Raw genomic sequence first — 14251 nt, forward strand, 5'->3', positions numbered from 1 at the left:
GTGTTACACACTGTCATCATAAAATCAAGTGCATCGAGTAACCATTGCAACACATTGAGAGCATTGTAACCACTGAAATATTGCACAATACACAAAAATATTGATTAAAAAAAGAAGAGAAAAAAAAAGAAAAATTATTATTATTATTTTTTTTTTTAATCAAAAAAAAAATCGGCACCCAAAAAATTGCGATATATGGTGATTTTTTTTTCACATCCCTATTAACCTTGTTTTATTGTTAAGAGTGAAATTTTTTACATCAGCCTGTCTCGAGACAACAGATGGAAATTAGCCTATGGCTAAAATCTGACGTATCTACATTTGTTGTATGTTCATTGATATGTACTTTTGTACTGTCCCTACTCAAAAAAAAAAAAAAAAAAAAAAGCTTGGTTAAACAAACTATAGAGTGATGAGTATATGCCTGAATGCCAGGGGAGCCGTGCACTGTGACTGTTCTCACGGGATGGGGTGCGTTGGTGCACCTTATCCAGGGGAATCCTCCACACAGAGGGGGCTTTAGACTGTCTAACCCTTCTGTCTGACCCCTGACACGTGCTCCGCTGGGCCTCAGAGCTTTCTATCTGCTGCTGTCTGCCTATGCAAACCCCCTTTGGCAAGATTCTTTCAGGTCTGGTATATAAAAAAAAAACAAAAACAGCAGGACATAAACATGGCACATGTTATCCAACATCTGGAAGAGCGTGAAATGAGCCCAGCTGAAAAAAACCAAAAGCTGACAAAGTGTAGCTGAATCACAGTGTAGCCATGTAATTATTACACTTTATTGAATGTGGGCCTACTCATTAAAAAAAAACACAATGATGACCAATTATGACTATACATTTGTAGGCGTCGCATAATGGCTAATAAACACACAATGAACAGGGTTTACGCATGGGCAATTGCAAAACCTGCATATACACCAGCCTGATCTTTTCTGTAAAGTTTTATTTCAGAACCATAGCTAAAAGAAAGCAGCCAAAGGAACAGCATTCATCCACAGAAGATACCCCGGTTAACCCAGTAGATATTTAACAATATTAGGCTAAGATGTTGACTTCTGGAAGACAGCATGAACATTTGTACATGGGGCTTTTAAGTACCGTATTTTAATATGTGCTGATGACTGAGAAATAAATCAATGTTGCAAATTATTATTCAACTTGATGCATCACAATTTCACTCCTTCCATCTTCATTCCAAATTCTGAGTGGGAACAATATTGAAGTTATATGGGGGTTGTCGAATTTCATCAAACACCATGATGGTGGCCATATTGGATCTTGTTCTATATTCAAGATATAGTGTTTTAAGCCATTTCATCACAATCCTTGTCCTCAAAAACCTACATTTTGCCAAAAAGATCATGTTTCTACCTCAAACAGAACCAAAGATTGAAATTTGCTAAATGGATGGCAGCCATTTTGGATCTTGCTCTGAGCATAATTTAGGGTCTTTTAGGATATACAGTATTATTTAATATCATTGAACCTGAAAACCTGTAATTCACCACTGAGATCATGCTTCTATATCAAATAGAACCAAAGTTATGACAAAATGGCCATCGTGGATTTCTTGATTTTGAGTGGGAACTGTTGGTTTGCCAGCTTGGATCCCATTAAAATGGGTTTAACTCAAAAAACATGTACAAAATGTCATGATTTGTTTCAGAAGTCAACATCTTTTTGACATATCTGCTGGGTTAGGTGTGATGATGTCGTCTGTAAAGTAAAAATGTAGAAACCCTCTCCTCGCTCAGAGAATAGCTTATGTCTTAGGTCTTTCTGTCTATAGCAAACAGTTGCTTTGTTAAAAAACATTTTCAGCCAAATCTTTAACAATTCAAAACCTATTTATCATATTAATTAGGTTGAAAATGTATAGATTAGATTAGATACACTTTATTAATCCCTTGCTAAGGCTCCGTCAGAGAAATTATATAAAAAGAAAAAAAAAACAATACGTGCAAAGGATTTCAGTTTATTTACTTCAAAAGGTAATGTCATCATGTTCCTAAACTCTGTGATTAAGATGGCAGTTTTGTGATGTAATTCAGAATGTATAAAAAGAAAAATGGGAGGTGTTTGAGATTGGAGGCAGACGATGGATGGGATGCAACGCGACTACAGCGGCACATGGTATGAGAAGTAAACCATTCCCGTGTTGGCTTTACAGATGTACGATAATCATTTGACAGCATTACACTGTCATGTGAGAAGCATCAGATTATCCAACCAACAGGGCAGCAGCTCAGGCCAGCGGGAATTATCGGCCACATTAAAGGGATTGTAGATGGTCGCACACCAACGTGGGGAATGCAGAAGGATGGCAGGGAGAGGTTCAATGTAGGAGGAGGGTTGTAGGTCGAGATTAGAAGCTTTATTTTTCATTTTGCGTGCATAATGTCCTCTGTCATGATAAAACCTCAGTTAAACCAGAAACAGGGCAAAGAGGGTCTTCAGTTTATTACTGAGAAAAACAAGTTAAACTTTCAACTTCTTGTCAGTATGAAGACTGATTTTACTACTTTTCTAACAGTCTTCTTTAATCTCAACAAATGCCAAAATGACTTTAAACCAGCTCAACAGTAAACACAAGCTTATTGCTGTCAATATAGGAGGCCTAAGATATTAAGACTTTTATGAGAAATGCATTTGTGGATGTACTGGGGATTTACTGGGCTAAATCTTTAACGTGGGAAGGAGAAAAAATACCAATGCCTATGAAGATGTGACTGACAATCTTTGGATGTCACAATAAAATGCAATAACCACCTGTGGACAGGACATGAACAACATATGGGCAAACAAGTAATGCTTCTGTTTATGTACAAAATAGTTCCTTTAAAAATGTCCACATGGGATGGCAAAAACTGTTAAATAGCTCAACGTCTACAAAAAAAGCATGAATAAACTTTTTCCTACACATGTAAAATATATAGATCACTGAGAATATATAAAGAAAAGAAAACCTACTTGTACTTCCTTCTTTAATAGATATACCAAAGAAAACCGTTGATGTTCTAACCCCAAACCATGTCCATACGAGCCCTGTTCCTGGGATTGTTATTGTTGATGAAGTCAGAAACTGTCCAGCAGAGGAGTTTGTTTGTTTACTTTTAATTTGTTAAATGATAGAACATTTTTTTAAATAATCATCTTATAAATAACTTGTAGGTGTCTATATGTCTGTTTGTGATGGGTTTTTTTCAATCCTGATTTAAATTTAAATTTAACAATAATAATAATAATAATAATAATAATAATAATAATAATAATAATAATAATAATAACAAACTTTATATATAGTGTAAATAAATAACTTTGAAATGACTTTTCTCACTTCATTGTATCCATCTGGAAGATCTCAATACAACAAGTGAGATCACACCCCTCAACACCCTTTTTTTGTAAATTTGCTTCCAGAACTTGTCGACCTCTGCTCTCGTAAGGATCTGTTTCAGCCAACACTACTAATGGGAACAGGACTAAAAATATACAAGTCTTGCACACACAATGTACTAGTACAGCAGTTAACAGGCCTCTGAGGATCATGTCAGTTACATACAGGCATACTGGGTTTACATGTACGCAACACTTGCAAACTGTGTAAGAGAATAATAGCTATAACAGTCGTTTTCAGATTCCCATCAGGCAAAAACACGTGATTAAATAAATATTTATTTTTTTATTTATAATTATTATCTTATTAAAGTGATAACATATTGGCTATAAGATACATTTAAGACTATAAATGATATATACCTACATCTGCTGCCTCTACTTCCTGTAAAGTGTATTGTGTCTTAGAGCACAATGACATTTATCTACATACAGGAATGTAACAGACAAGCAACTTGTTCTCAAACTATGCAAAGTTATTTATATGCACAAATCTGGGAGTATTAAGACTCAAAATCAATTCTCTGAAAACCTGTTTTAATTTATGTATTTTATTTATTGTGTTTTTTATATTATTAGTGTAGAATTGGATCACTCCAGCACAAAGATAGTAGGTCTAAGATCAGCCGGCCATGTTCTTTTTATGTGGAGTTTGCATGTTCTCCCACATTGAAAAACAAACCAACTGATTGCCATATTGCTTCTTAAAGTGTCTAGATAGGCTCATAGGGGCGAGTGTGTGTGTAGGAACTGAATAAACGAATGAATCATGCATGCCATCGATTTGCCACAACTTTGTCCATGAAAACACCAGAAATGTGTTGGGAAGTCACTTTGGTGACTTTAGTTTTTGGAGGCAAACATAAGGAATAACAGTAAGAATGAATTAAAAACACTTTTAAGCATCATTCCATGGGACTACACATGCCATAATTCAATGATCAAAACTTTTCCGACAATGTCAACAAACATGAAAATGCATTGATCTATGAAGCCTACGTAAATCCAGCAAGTTCTTTTTGAAACATATATTAAGGTTTTATTTATTCAGACAAATGTTTTTTCAGGATATTTACTTTGATGTTTTGACTGTCAACTGTCAGTCCTCTTCAGTGGCATCTGCTGATCGCTTTGATGTTTCAAAGAACAGAGCTAGGTTTCTGCCTCAGCTCTTTGTTGTATGAAGTTATCCACACAAAGAAACCCAGTAATCATGAAATGAGTAGGAGGTAGAAGATAAGAGACAGAGAGAGAAGGTTGGCTGGAGACAAGAGTAAACGTGAGCTCCTGCTTGTTGTACAGTATTGTATAACTTTCAAAGAAAGGCTGAGGATGAAGGGGGAGGTAGGGGGGTGGGTGTGAGGTGAGATGGGCGTGTTGATCTCAGCAAATCAGAGTCCTCACTGGCTCAGTCTGGCTTGTTCTGCACAGGCCTGAATGGTCCCTGTGAAGGTCCTGTGTGCAGATAGTGTTCAGCTTGTGCTTTAAACCCCTCCCAGTTGCCCACACTCATATGCCTGCAGTGTACTGTACCACAGCTTTCTAAGTAACCTCCTGCATTCCTCAGAATTACTTAGAACCTTGTACATACAGTATGGCATCTACAAACTTGTCCACTCAGGATTTTCAATTTAAGATGCAGTATATGGTTCTGTTCTAACAGTGTGTGCAATACATACCAAAAAAGAAAGAACTCCATCACTATGCAACTGTAGTTTTAAACTGTAACTTGAGGAGTTCCAGGGTGTGAATAAGGAAAAGAAACAATTCAGTAAACCGACAAAGCCTGAAATGAACTCAAACGAATGCACTGATTGTGTCTAAATTCTTCATTCTTCTGCTTTCCTTTACTCGGGCCTGACTTTTTCTTTAGGAGTCTTATTTTTGTTTTAGAGATATTCAGGGTTTTAAATTAACACCCCAACCCGCCAATTGCGGGTAAAAATTAACTTCGGCGGATAACATTGTAGCGTTACTAGCCATTTTGGCTGGTGAAGAATGAAACAAATACCACTGCCTCTGTTTGAATTGGCAGGGTGCGGAAACGATGCGACAAGTCAATGTTGCCAGATTGGTCAAGAAATTTGAGGGTTTTTGTGTGTGTTTAGATTTTTAAACGTAATGTTTATCTGGCAACACCGCTGGTTGTACTAATCCTACATTTCCCATGAACACTATGTTTTGACGTGTCATTCAACAATTGGCTACGTGCTTACGTTAGCGTGATTGTTATGGTTTGGTATTGGAGAAAACAAACGGAACGGCGCAAAACAAACAATAGGGTCTGAAATGAAGTTGTAAAATGAGTTAGAAAAAAACAAACAAACATGCAGTGATATTTATCGGGTGTTGAAAAACCTGAACTGCAAAACAGGAAGGCTGCTGCCGACACGGGGAAATTAAGGTGAAAGAGGATCTGTAAAGAAGAAGAAATTGAGGAGTTTTAATACTAAATGGATGTATTCGACCATTTGTTCCCCTTTAAAATGTGCACTATACAGTTTGTGGGGAGTGGGATTTGTTTACGTTTAGATTACTTCCAGGGATCCAATTTTCATCTGAGTTAAGTTTGTTTATGAAGTTATGAGAATATACTTTTCTGACACATCCAAAGGTCCATATTGCACCTTTTACGCATTGCTACAACATTGTTTTTAAATTAAATGTTTATATGTTCACCATTTTAATGTATTCCTGCAATCCTGCTGGTGATCTAAAGAGTTCATTTAAAGCCCTAGTGATATTAGAAATAAAGGAATGCGAGTTTGAGCATTTGTTGATTCTCATTAATATTTTATAGTTTATTGAGGTTGTAATGGTAATGGTATATGCACATTATATATATATATTTTATAGAGGCTGATATAGATGATTATATAGGTATATTTCTCCTCCCTGCATGCTTAAAGCTCTGTGTTTCCTCTTGTTTTTCCTGCAGACATGTTCACAAACATGTCTCGTTCTCACAGGAGATTTTCTCCACTAGTGTCACATAACAAACTTCTTGCAGGTGTCCTGAGCTGGGAAAACCTTATTCCCTTTTCTCCGTTATGGAATTAGCCAATAGCAGCCTTTCTGATCAGTTTTTCTTTTTATCCTACAAGAAATCTGTTTAGCGACTACCACTTCTTCTCTTCCACAAGAGAGATCTGTACCATTTTTGTTCATGCCAGAGCTCTGGAATTAACTCCACAAAAGATACTTTAGTCCATCCTGACTTTATTTCATCAGACATATATTGTATGCTCGAAGATTTCCATAACAAGTACAAACTGTTAAAGAGAATTCAAAGGTGACGTTAGTAGGAGCCTCTCTAGAGCGGCAGCAGAGGAAAACAAGTGAAAACTGTTCTCGTTGTGTGCTATCAATCATTCCCTGTCTGATACAGGTCCTTTTTTTTTTTAATACACAACATCAAAGCAGGTCATGGATATGCACTGTACTGCTTTGTGTGTAGGTGTATTTCTTAGGGCAACACATTTTATCCCTCACTGATGAAAACAGGCTAAAAGACACGGCCAATATCAAACTACCGGTACTGACGATACAAAAATTGAAAGAATGATCCTTTATCTGTATATAAAGTGCTCTTCCTTCTCCTGAGATTAGAAATTACCCAAGAAAAGTAAAACAATGCCTTTAATTTAATGTTTAGCCAAGAAGCACAAAGGCACATTTTGGATATCTCCAAGTGCAAAGGGTTTAAAAACAAAAGATCACACAAGTTAACTGAACTGCGTCTGTAAATACATTACCTATGAATGCAAAACATGTGCCTCATGTGAGCACAATGCTTCTTTGAGAGGAAAAACATACTGGTGGAGAAAGTGGTGAGTATAAAAAAAAAAAAAAGAAGGTTTCCAACACATGGCACAGTTTAAAGAGAAATGGAGGGTTGTGCACAGAACGTGGGACGACAAAAAAGATGCATTGCTGTGTGAAACGATCTTGTAAAGAGCTCCATTATTTTCCACACTAAAGCTCGTGGTTTTGAATCAAAGCATACAAGTCTGTAATGTGTCGATTTATATTCATAACATTATAAGCCGCCCGTAATACCTACAAGAATAAAATGTAAACAAATAGTACAAATTAAAGAAGTCAGTGAATGGATAACAATGAAGACACCTTTTAATGATTACATGATATTGTGAAATAAATTACATAAAAGTTAAACTCAAGAAACATCATGAAGTTAACCCTCCTATTATCCTCAAATATTACACATTTTATCCTTGGGGTCAATCTGAACCTGGGGAAATTTGCCAAGTTTTTGTGTCAGGCACGTTTTTTTAATTTGTTGAATACATAAATAACCACTTAATAATCAAATGAATTCATTAGAATGAATTTATCTTGAATAGTTTTCATACAAATCACTCACACAAATTTACTGACAACACTGATGACCACACGGGTATGAACCTTATTGGTTGTGGCGATGATATGACCTTTCCAGGGATGTAAGGTCACACATGGGTTACACGCAGACAGACAACTTTCACATAGCTAAAACAGCTTGGGGTCAAATTGACCCCAGAGGAACAGAAATGGGCGCAATATGTGTTCAGCACATTGAAAAAAGATCATCATGATATCATGAACTTAGGAAAAGTCATGAACTATTGTATAAACATTGAATGGGGTCAAATTGACCCCAAGGATGATAGGAGGGTTACATCTTTCCTTCAAAAATCTGACCTGCACAGTTTGATGCAAATCTAAAAGTCGAAGGTTCTAATGATGCTTTGAATTGTGATGATAGTAGTTTCTGGCACTTGAATTCAATTAAAGGTCAGCCTGGAAACTGAAGGCAGGCGGTCGTAGACATTGACAGATGTTAAGTAGACCATGTGAATGTCATTACACCGTGTAAATCTGTAAATTTACACGAGGAAGCTCCTCGTGCTCAACACAGGCTCACAGATAAAGACAGGGTTTAGGAGTCAGACTCTTCAGTCATTTCAAGATTGAGTAAAGCCTTAGTTATTTGAATGTAACAAAGGTCTTTTCTCAACTTTTGTTTCCCATGCTGCTTATATAGAAGTTAAAGCACACTGTGAGCATTGAAACTGGACAAAGAGTGCTTCAAGTATAATATAGCGTTGGACTGTGACTGTAAAAGCTTTTTTTTCTCCAAACATTTCATTTTAGAGATGTTGATTTCATAGTTCATTAGAATATGAATCTTAAGCAGGGGTGGACTGGGACAAAAATTCAGCCCTGATGTTTTCTATCCAAACCCCTACATTATCAGTGACACCACGTAGAAGCCGTTATTAAGTCAGTAATGCTCAACATGTGACTCTTCATGTCTTACTTTTAATTATTATTAGCCCAGAAAATCTTAAAAGGAGTATGTTTTTAACCCCTTTTTACCTATTTACATCTTGCAATGTTTTTTTGTCCCATTCTTGACCCTTTTCAAAAAGTTTGGAGTTTTTTTTTTCAGATTTCAGCTACCTTTTGCAAATAAATATCCCTCTTTTCCTATTTGTTGTCCATTTTTGCAAGTTCTTTTTGACACTTTTATTTAAATTTTGTTCTTTCTTCACTTTTTTTGACCACTTTTCATTAAATAAACTAACTTTTGCCCAATAAATACCACTTGTTTAATTTTTCCCTTCATTTGCCTCTTTTTGTTCCACATTTTTGCCCTTTTTCACTATTGTTTGCCACATTTTACCCATTTAAGCTTCCCTGGTTCCTCCTTATTTGCCCATTTCTTGGCCACTCTTTAATGCTTTTTGCCAATTTTAGTCACTCTACACTCTTTTCTTGCCACGTTTTTGCCACTTTTGGACCATTTTTGGCCACCTGTTATCATGTATGCCTCTACTCGCTGATAAACAAAAAAAAAAAAACAAAAAAAACGCAGCGGACCGGACTGGCCCACTTCGGCTGTACGGCCCACCGGGATGATGCCCATTATGCCAGATGTTCAGACCACCCCTGGTCTTAAGTGTCTCTGCAGCCATTCCCAAAGCAGTGTCTTAAAAGGATTTTAATTAGATTTGAATAAAGTTTTACTCTAATTAATCAGCAGGTTTACCATATTAGAATGTGATGTTCAGGTCTGGATAAAGTAAATGCAGCATGTTGTAGTTCAATGGGTTCGTGGCTTGTTGAACATCTGCATCATTACTATCATGCAACATTGTCTTGAACTATAACCCGAGGATTTAAAAACAAAAATTTCCCTGAGGGGGAAAAAACACAACAGATTTTGAAGGCTTCATTTCCTTGCTCCAAAATTTCTTTCCCATTACTGTGCAGCATTGACTTGTCATCCTGACTCAGCTATTTTCCCCCTCATCTTGTAGCTTTTGGACATGCCTCTCTTTGCATTTATCTTGTGGTTTGAGGAAAGATCCTAAAGTAGAAAGAAGGATATTGTTGCTTGCAGACAGGCAAAGTCTTGTTTGTGCTTCAAGTCTGCTTGATGACTGTAGCCAAAGCCAAATAATGGACAGGGCATTACTTTATCTGCACAGTCATTGCAGGTATTTGGTTTCTTGTCTTTCTCCTCCTGTAGAAATTTCAGGGGTTTTTTTTAGCCTCATTGACTTGCGCTTGTAAAATTCCTGAAACCTGAGAAAGCTCTGCTTCTTTGTCCAACATTTGTTCTTTCCAGGTCCAGACGCCACGTGACTTTCCTATTTGTGCAGTGTTTTCAGGTGCGCCAACAATCTGTGATCTCGAGCTAAAGGGAAAGAAAAAGTCATAGTCTAGTTGTTGTTACTTAAGACAGTGTAATCGACAAAAACTATGGCGAGAAGTTTTAGCCGAGAAAATGAACACTGTAAATATAAAAAATATATTGTTTATTCATTCATTATCTGAGCTTTAAATCTCTGTTAATTTTGTCAAGTGAATTTGTTGCTATAGGAACTAGCCATCTGACCGAGCTATCTCTAATGCAATAACTGGACTTCTGCATATAATTGTTCTGTAGCTGTGGCAACATATTGATGGCATTAAAAAATACTCTTGCAAGAGGACAATGTAAGGTAAAAATGCTTTATACTTCTTTGTCGGATTACTATATATTTTTTGTGTATAATAACTGTGATTGAGTGATACCATTTCCAAATAAAAACATATCTTTCTGACTATTTTACAAATGATTTTGTACCTATAGAGAATACAGTAAATGAATGTATTCAGGGAGTGCAACACTAGACATCTATGTAAGAAATTAACAGCTCACTTTTACTAAATGTTCCTATTCCAACATATGCTAAACAATGGTTATATATCAGTTCTTTTCAGATTTTCAGAAGGAAAATGTAAGTGTGACAATCAAATATCAACGATGAATGAATAGAGAATATTTCTCATAAAATGGTTGATGTTTGCATTGCTTAGCCTCGTCATTCAGAACTTGTCTATTGTTCGTATTTATCCATAAAATTGTGTCCCTACATCATGTGCACTGAGCGTGTGCTGTGTGTTTTTAAAGATGGGGCCCTTTGCTCGGTTCACCCAACTGACGATGGGACCTTTCTCACAGAGCATTTCACAGAATCACAGCGATTCCTCCAATCACTCACACAGTCAGAGAGAACAAAGAACAAGCTTGAAATAACAAACTGGCCTCTGAGAGGACAGCTTCCTACCAGCCTGAGCAGTGGCCCTGTGGGTATTCTTTGCTGTTAAAGGTGCTTTTCCCACAGGTTTCTGCCAGTGGGACGCCTTTAAAAAAAGACTGTTTATTGTTGAGTGTAATATAACGCCCGTACACTAAAAATTGAATCCCTTCACCCGACTGTAGGGCTTTTGTACTCCTGCTGACTTTTCTATTGTCACACAGTTTTAGAATCAACCTTTCATTTTCACGCACCACTTTTATTCTCTAAATTTGTCCTGAAATGTTTTCGAAGTGATTTCATTAATCCAGCAGAGATCGAGTGAGAAGCGCACGCAGAATCCACAAAAAAAGGCATCGTTCTCATTCACACTTATCAAATATTAGGCCGATATTTTTGTTGCAGTTTGTTGTTTCATGTGCAGTATACGCTCTGATGTGCAACTGTTACAAAAACTTGCATCCTGTGTTGAGTTGACACTTGAGAAGAGAGCAAATAAACTCACACAACAGGGTATCGTCAAAGTCCAGCAGCGGCGTCCACAGCTGTGCACTCAAAGCCTTTCTACCTCTGCTAATGTGCTCCACTTTACTGCAACATCCCAATAAAAGAGAGTGTTCTGGGAGGAGATAGAAGTAGCATTCATTCCACTTTGTCATGGCTATGAATATCACCATCCTTGATTGATTATTAGAACTTATTTCAATATTAACAACACTTAAAGCTGCAAGCTAAAGTTTTTTTTTTTTTTTTTTTTTGTTATTTGGTCAAGAATCCATAATCATCTTTGAGCATATTGTAATCCAAAGTGTTCTGAGTAGACAATGAGTAAATGAGCTTTAGAAATATAGGAGCGTGACCTTGGACTTCAGCCAATAGGAGATCTTTCTACCAACAGGGCAATCCCATGAGTTATTTTAAACATTAGTATTAGCTGCTCGAGCTGCTCGTCAAAAGTCTATGTGCGTTCAAGATCTGAGAGTAGGGAAAGTATAATGGCAGATATTCCAGCAGAAGTCTCCGTTATGGCTTTTGGCACAGCGGTTACACGGCAAAGCAAGTGGAAAAAGGAAAACCGAGGTGGAGAAGCAACAGAATAAAGGCACAAATGTGTTCAGAAGGAACAGACTTCGCAGAGGTCCCCCAGTGCGGCGAGCTGCGCGTGATCTGCTTTCAGTTCGTGCACAGTCTGCCCCACATAGCGAGTCAGAGGGAGAGAGAACATAGACGAGATAAATAGCTTGTAAACCTAAGAGAAACTTTATCTAAGGAGGAGAGAAGACACGTAATTTATTTGCAGTGTGGATAGAGTGTGTGTCTGCTCTGATCAGCTGGGATTGGCTGCAGATGCTGGTATGTGAGGAGCGGCTGTTACTGTGAGACTCTTACTGTCCTCACAGCAACGAGTGATATGTGCTTTCATGTCTCTAAAACATCAGAATACTCTCCAAAAACACAAAAAAAAGTCCCAACATTTGTTACTAGTCTCTATGGAGAAAACAGTCGCAAAGCATTCCACAGTGTGCACGTGCACGCAAGCGTTCAGAAGAAGACCAGTGAGTTTCATTCAGGAGGGGATGCGGGAGTGTGGAGCGCCTCACGATTCTACAAACTACAGCTTTAAGGGGCTGAGAATCCACACGAAGGACAGTCAGAATTGACTGAAGTAGGTCTAATATCCTTAAAACACCCCATAAAGGTTGAACAGAAGATGTTCTCAGTGAGCAAAATGAGTTTCTTGTAATACTGTAAATTTTAAGGACCAATTCAGTGATATTCCTGAATCAAGTTAGTAAATACTGCTTGTTTTTTTTTTTTGTTTTTTTTTAAACATTGAACATACATTACAATATGCAGGCACAGTTGAACAGTCCTACTTCTTGTTTTATAATATTGTAAATGTGTTCATTTATTAAGCAAAAATTCTGAATCAAGTAAAAAAAAATACTGCTCTTCATATAATATTGTACATTTAGTTACTTATTCAGTAATCATTTTGAAGCCATTGATAAGCATTTTAAATGTATCAAACACTACCCTATGCCTTAAGAGGGATATTGTTGTCTTTATAACAATAATAATAATAATAATAATAATAATAATAATAATAATAATAATAATAATAATAATAATAATAATAATTTGGCATAAGCACCACTGTTTGGCTCAGTGTAACACCTTTATAATAATGCTTAAAATACATAAAAGGCATCTGAAACGAATCGATGCAAACATTGTGATATCAGCAAATATCGTATATGTTGTTGTCCAAAGAACAATATTATATCGTCTCATCATCAAACTTGTGATATACAAGACATTGACTACTATACATAATCTATATAATTATTCACATTTAACCTTATTTAACCTTTGTAGAAGCAGAACACATAAAAGAGATATTTACAGAGATGAATCATTGATAAATTAAGTAAACAAATACATTTATGATCATGAACAATAGATTTCACTGTCAAAACATGAACAAATAATAAGCTTAGATTTATTTATTTATTTTTTTTACTGTTAAGTGGTATTATGGAAAGCTGTCACTTCTAGACTTATAGACACTTCTTTTCAGCCTCAACCTGCATCTTTGATATACCATAAAAATTCACATTTTAGTCGATTGTACACTGAGTTTTGCCAGGAAACCCAAAAACCCAGAGGACACATCCTTGACTTTAACAATAATTAGGCAAATAATTTAAAAAGTTGTCCATGTAACTAGGTGTTAATAAATGAAAAAATAAATAGTACACTTATATTGCAATGTTGTGTGAATAGTTTTAAGGTTTGGTGAACAGGACTTTGCTGAGCACAAAAAACTGACTTTTTCAACCTTGGGGTCGTGACCCCATGTGGGGTCGCCTGACATTACTGATTAAATTTGTATTTTTTGTATTTTAATTATTTTTTTAACTTAACACATCGCATACAATAGACATCAAACAACTGTCTTCTATGCTTACATTTTATCAAATATAAATCTACTTGAAATAAAATGCAGTATAAATATATCTTGTCACCTTGTGCGCTAATCCTGGCTTCGCTGTATTTGTAACACACTTTCCCTGGGCTCGCCAGAAATTTGTGATTTCAAACTGTTTCACTGCTGTAGTGTGACTAAATAAAATCATTTAATTTGATTTTTGTCTTTTTGTTTTTAATACTTCTGTTTTTATAATGTTGCTTGGTCATTTGTAAATCATTTTGGTCACCTGTGGGCTGTTTGAAAGCACTACATAAATAAAAATG

Source organism: Gouania willdenowi, chromosome 13, assembly GCF_900634775.1.
Source record: "Gouania willdenowi chromosome 13, fGouWil2.1, whole genome shotgun sequence".
NCBI lineage: Eukaryota > Metazoa > Chordata > Actinopteri > Blenniiformes > Gobiesocidae > Gouania > Gouania willdenowi.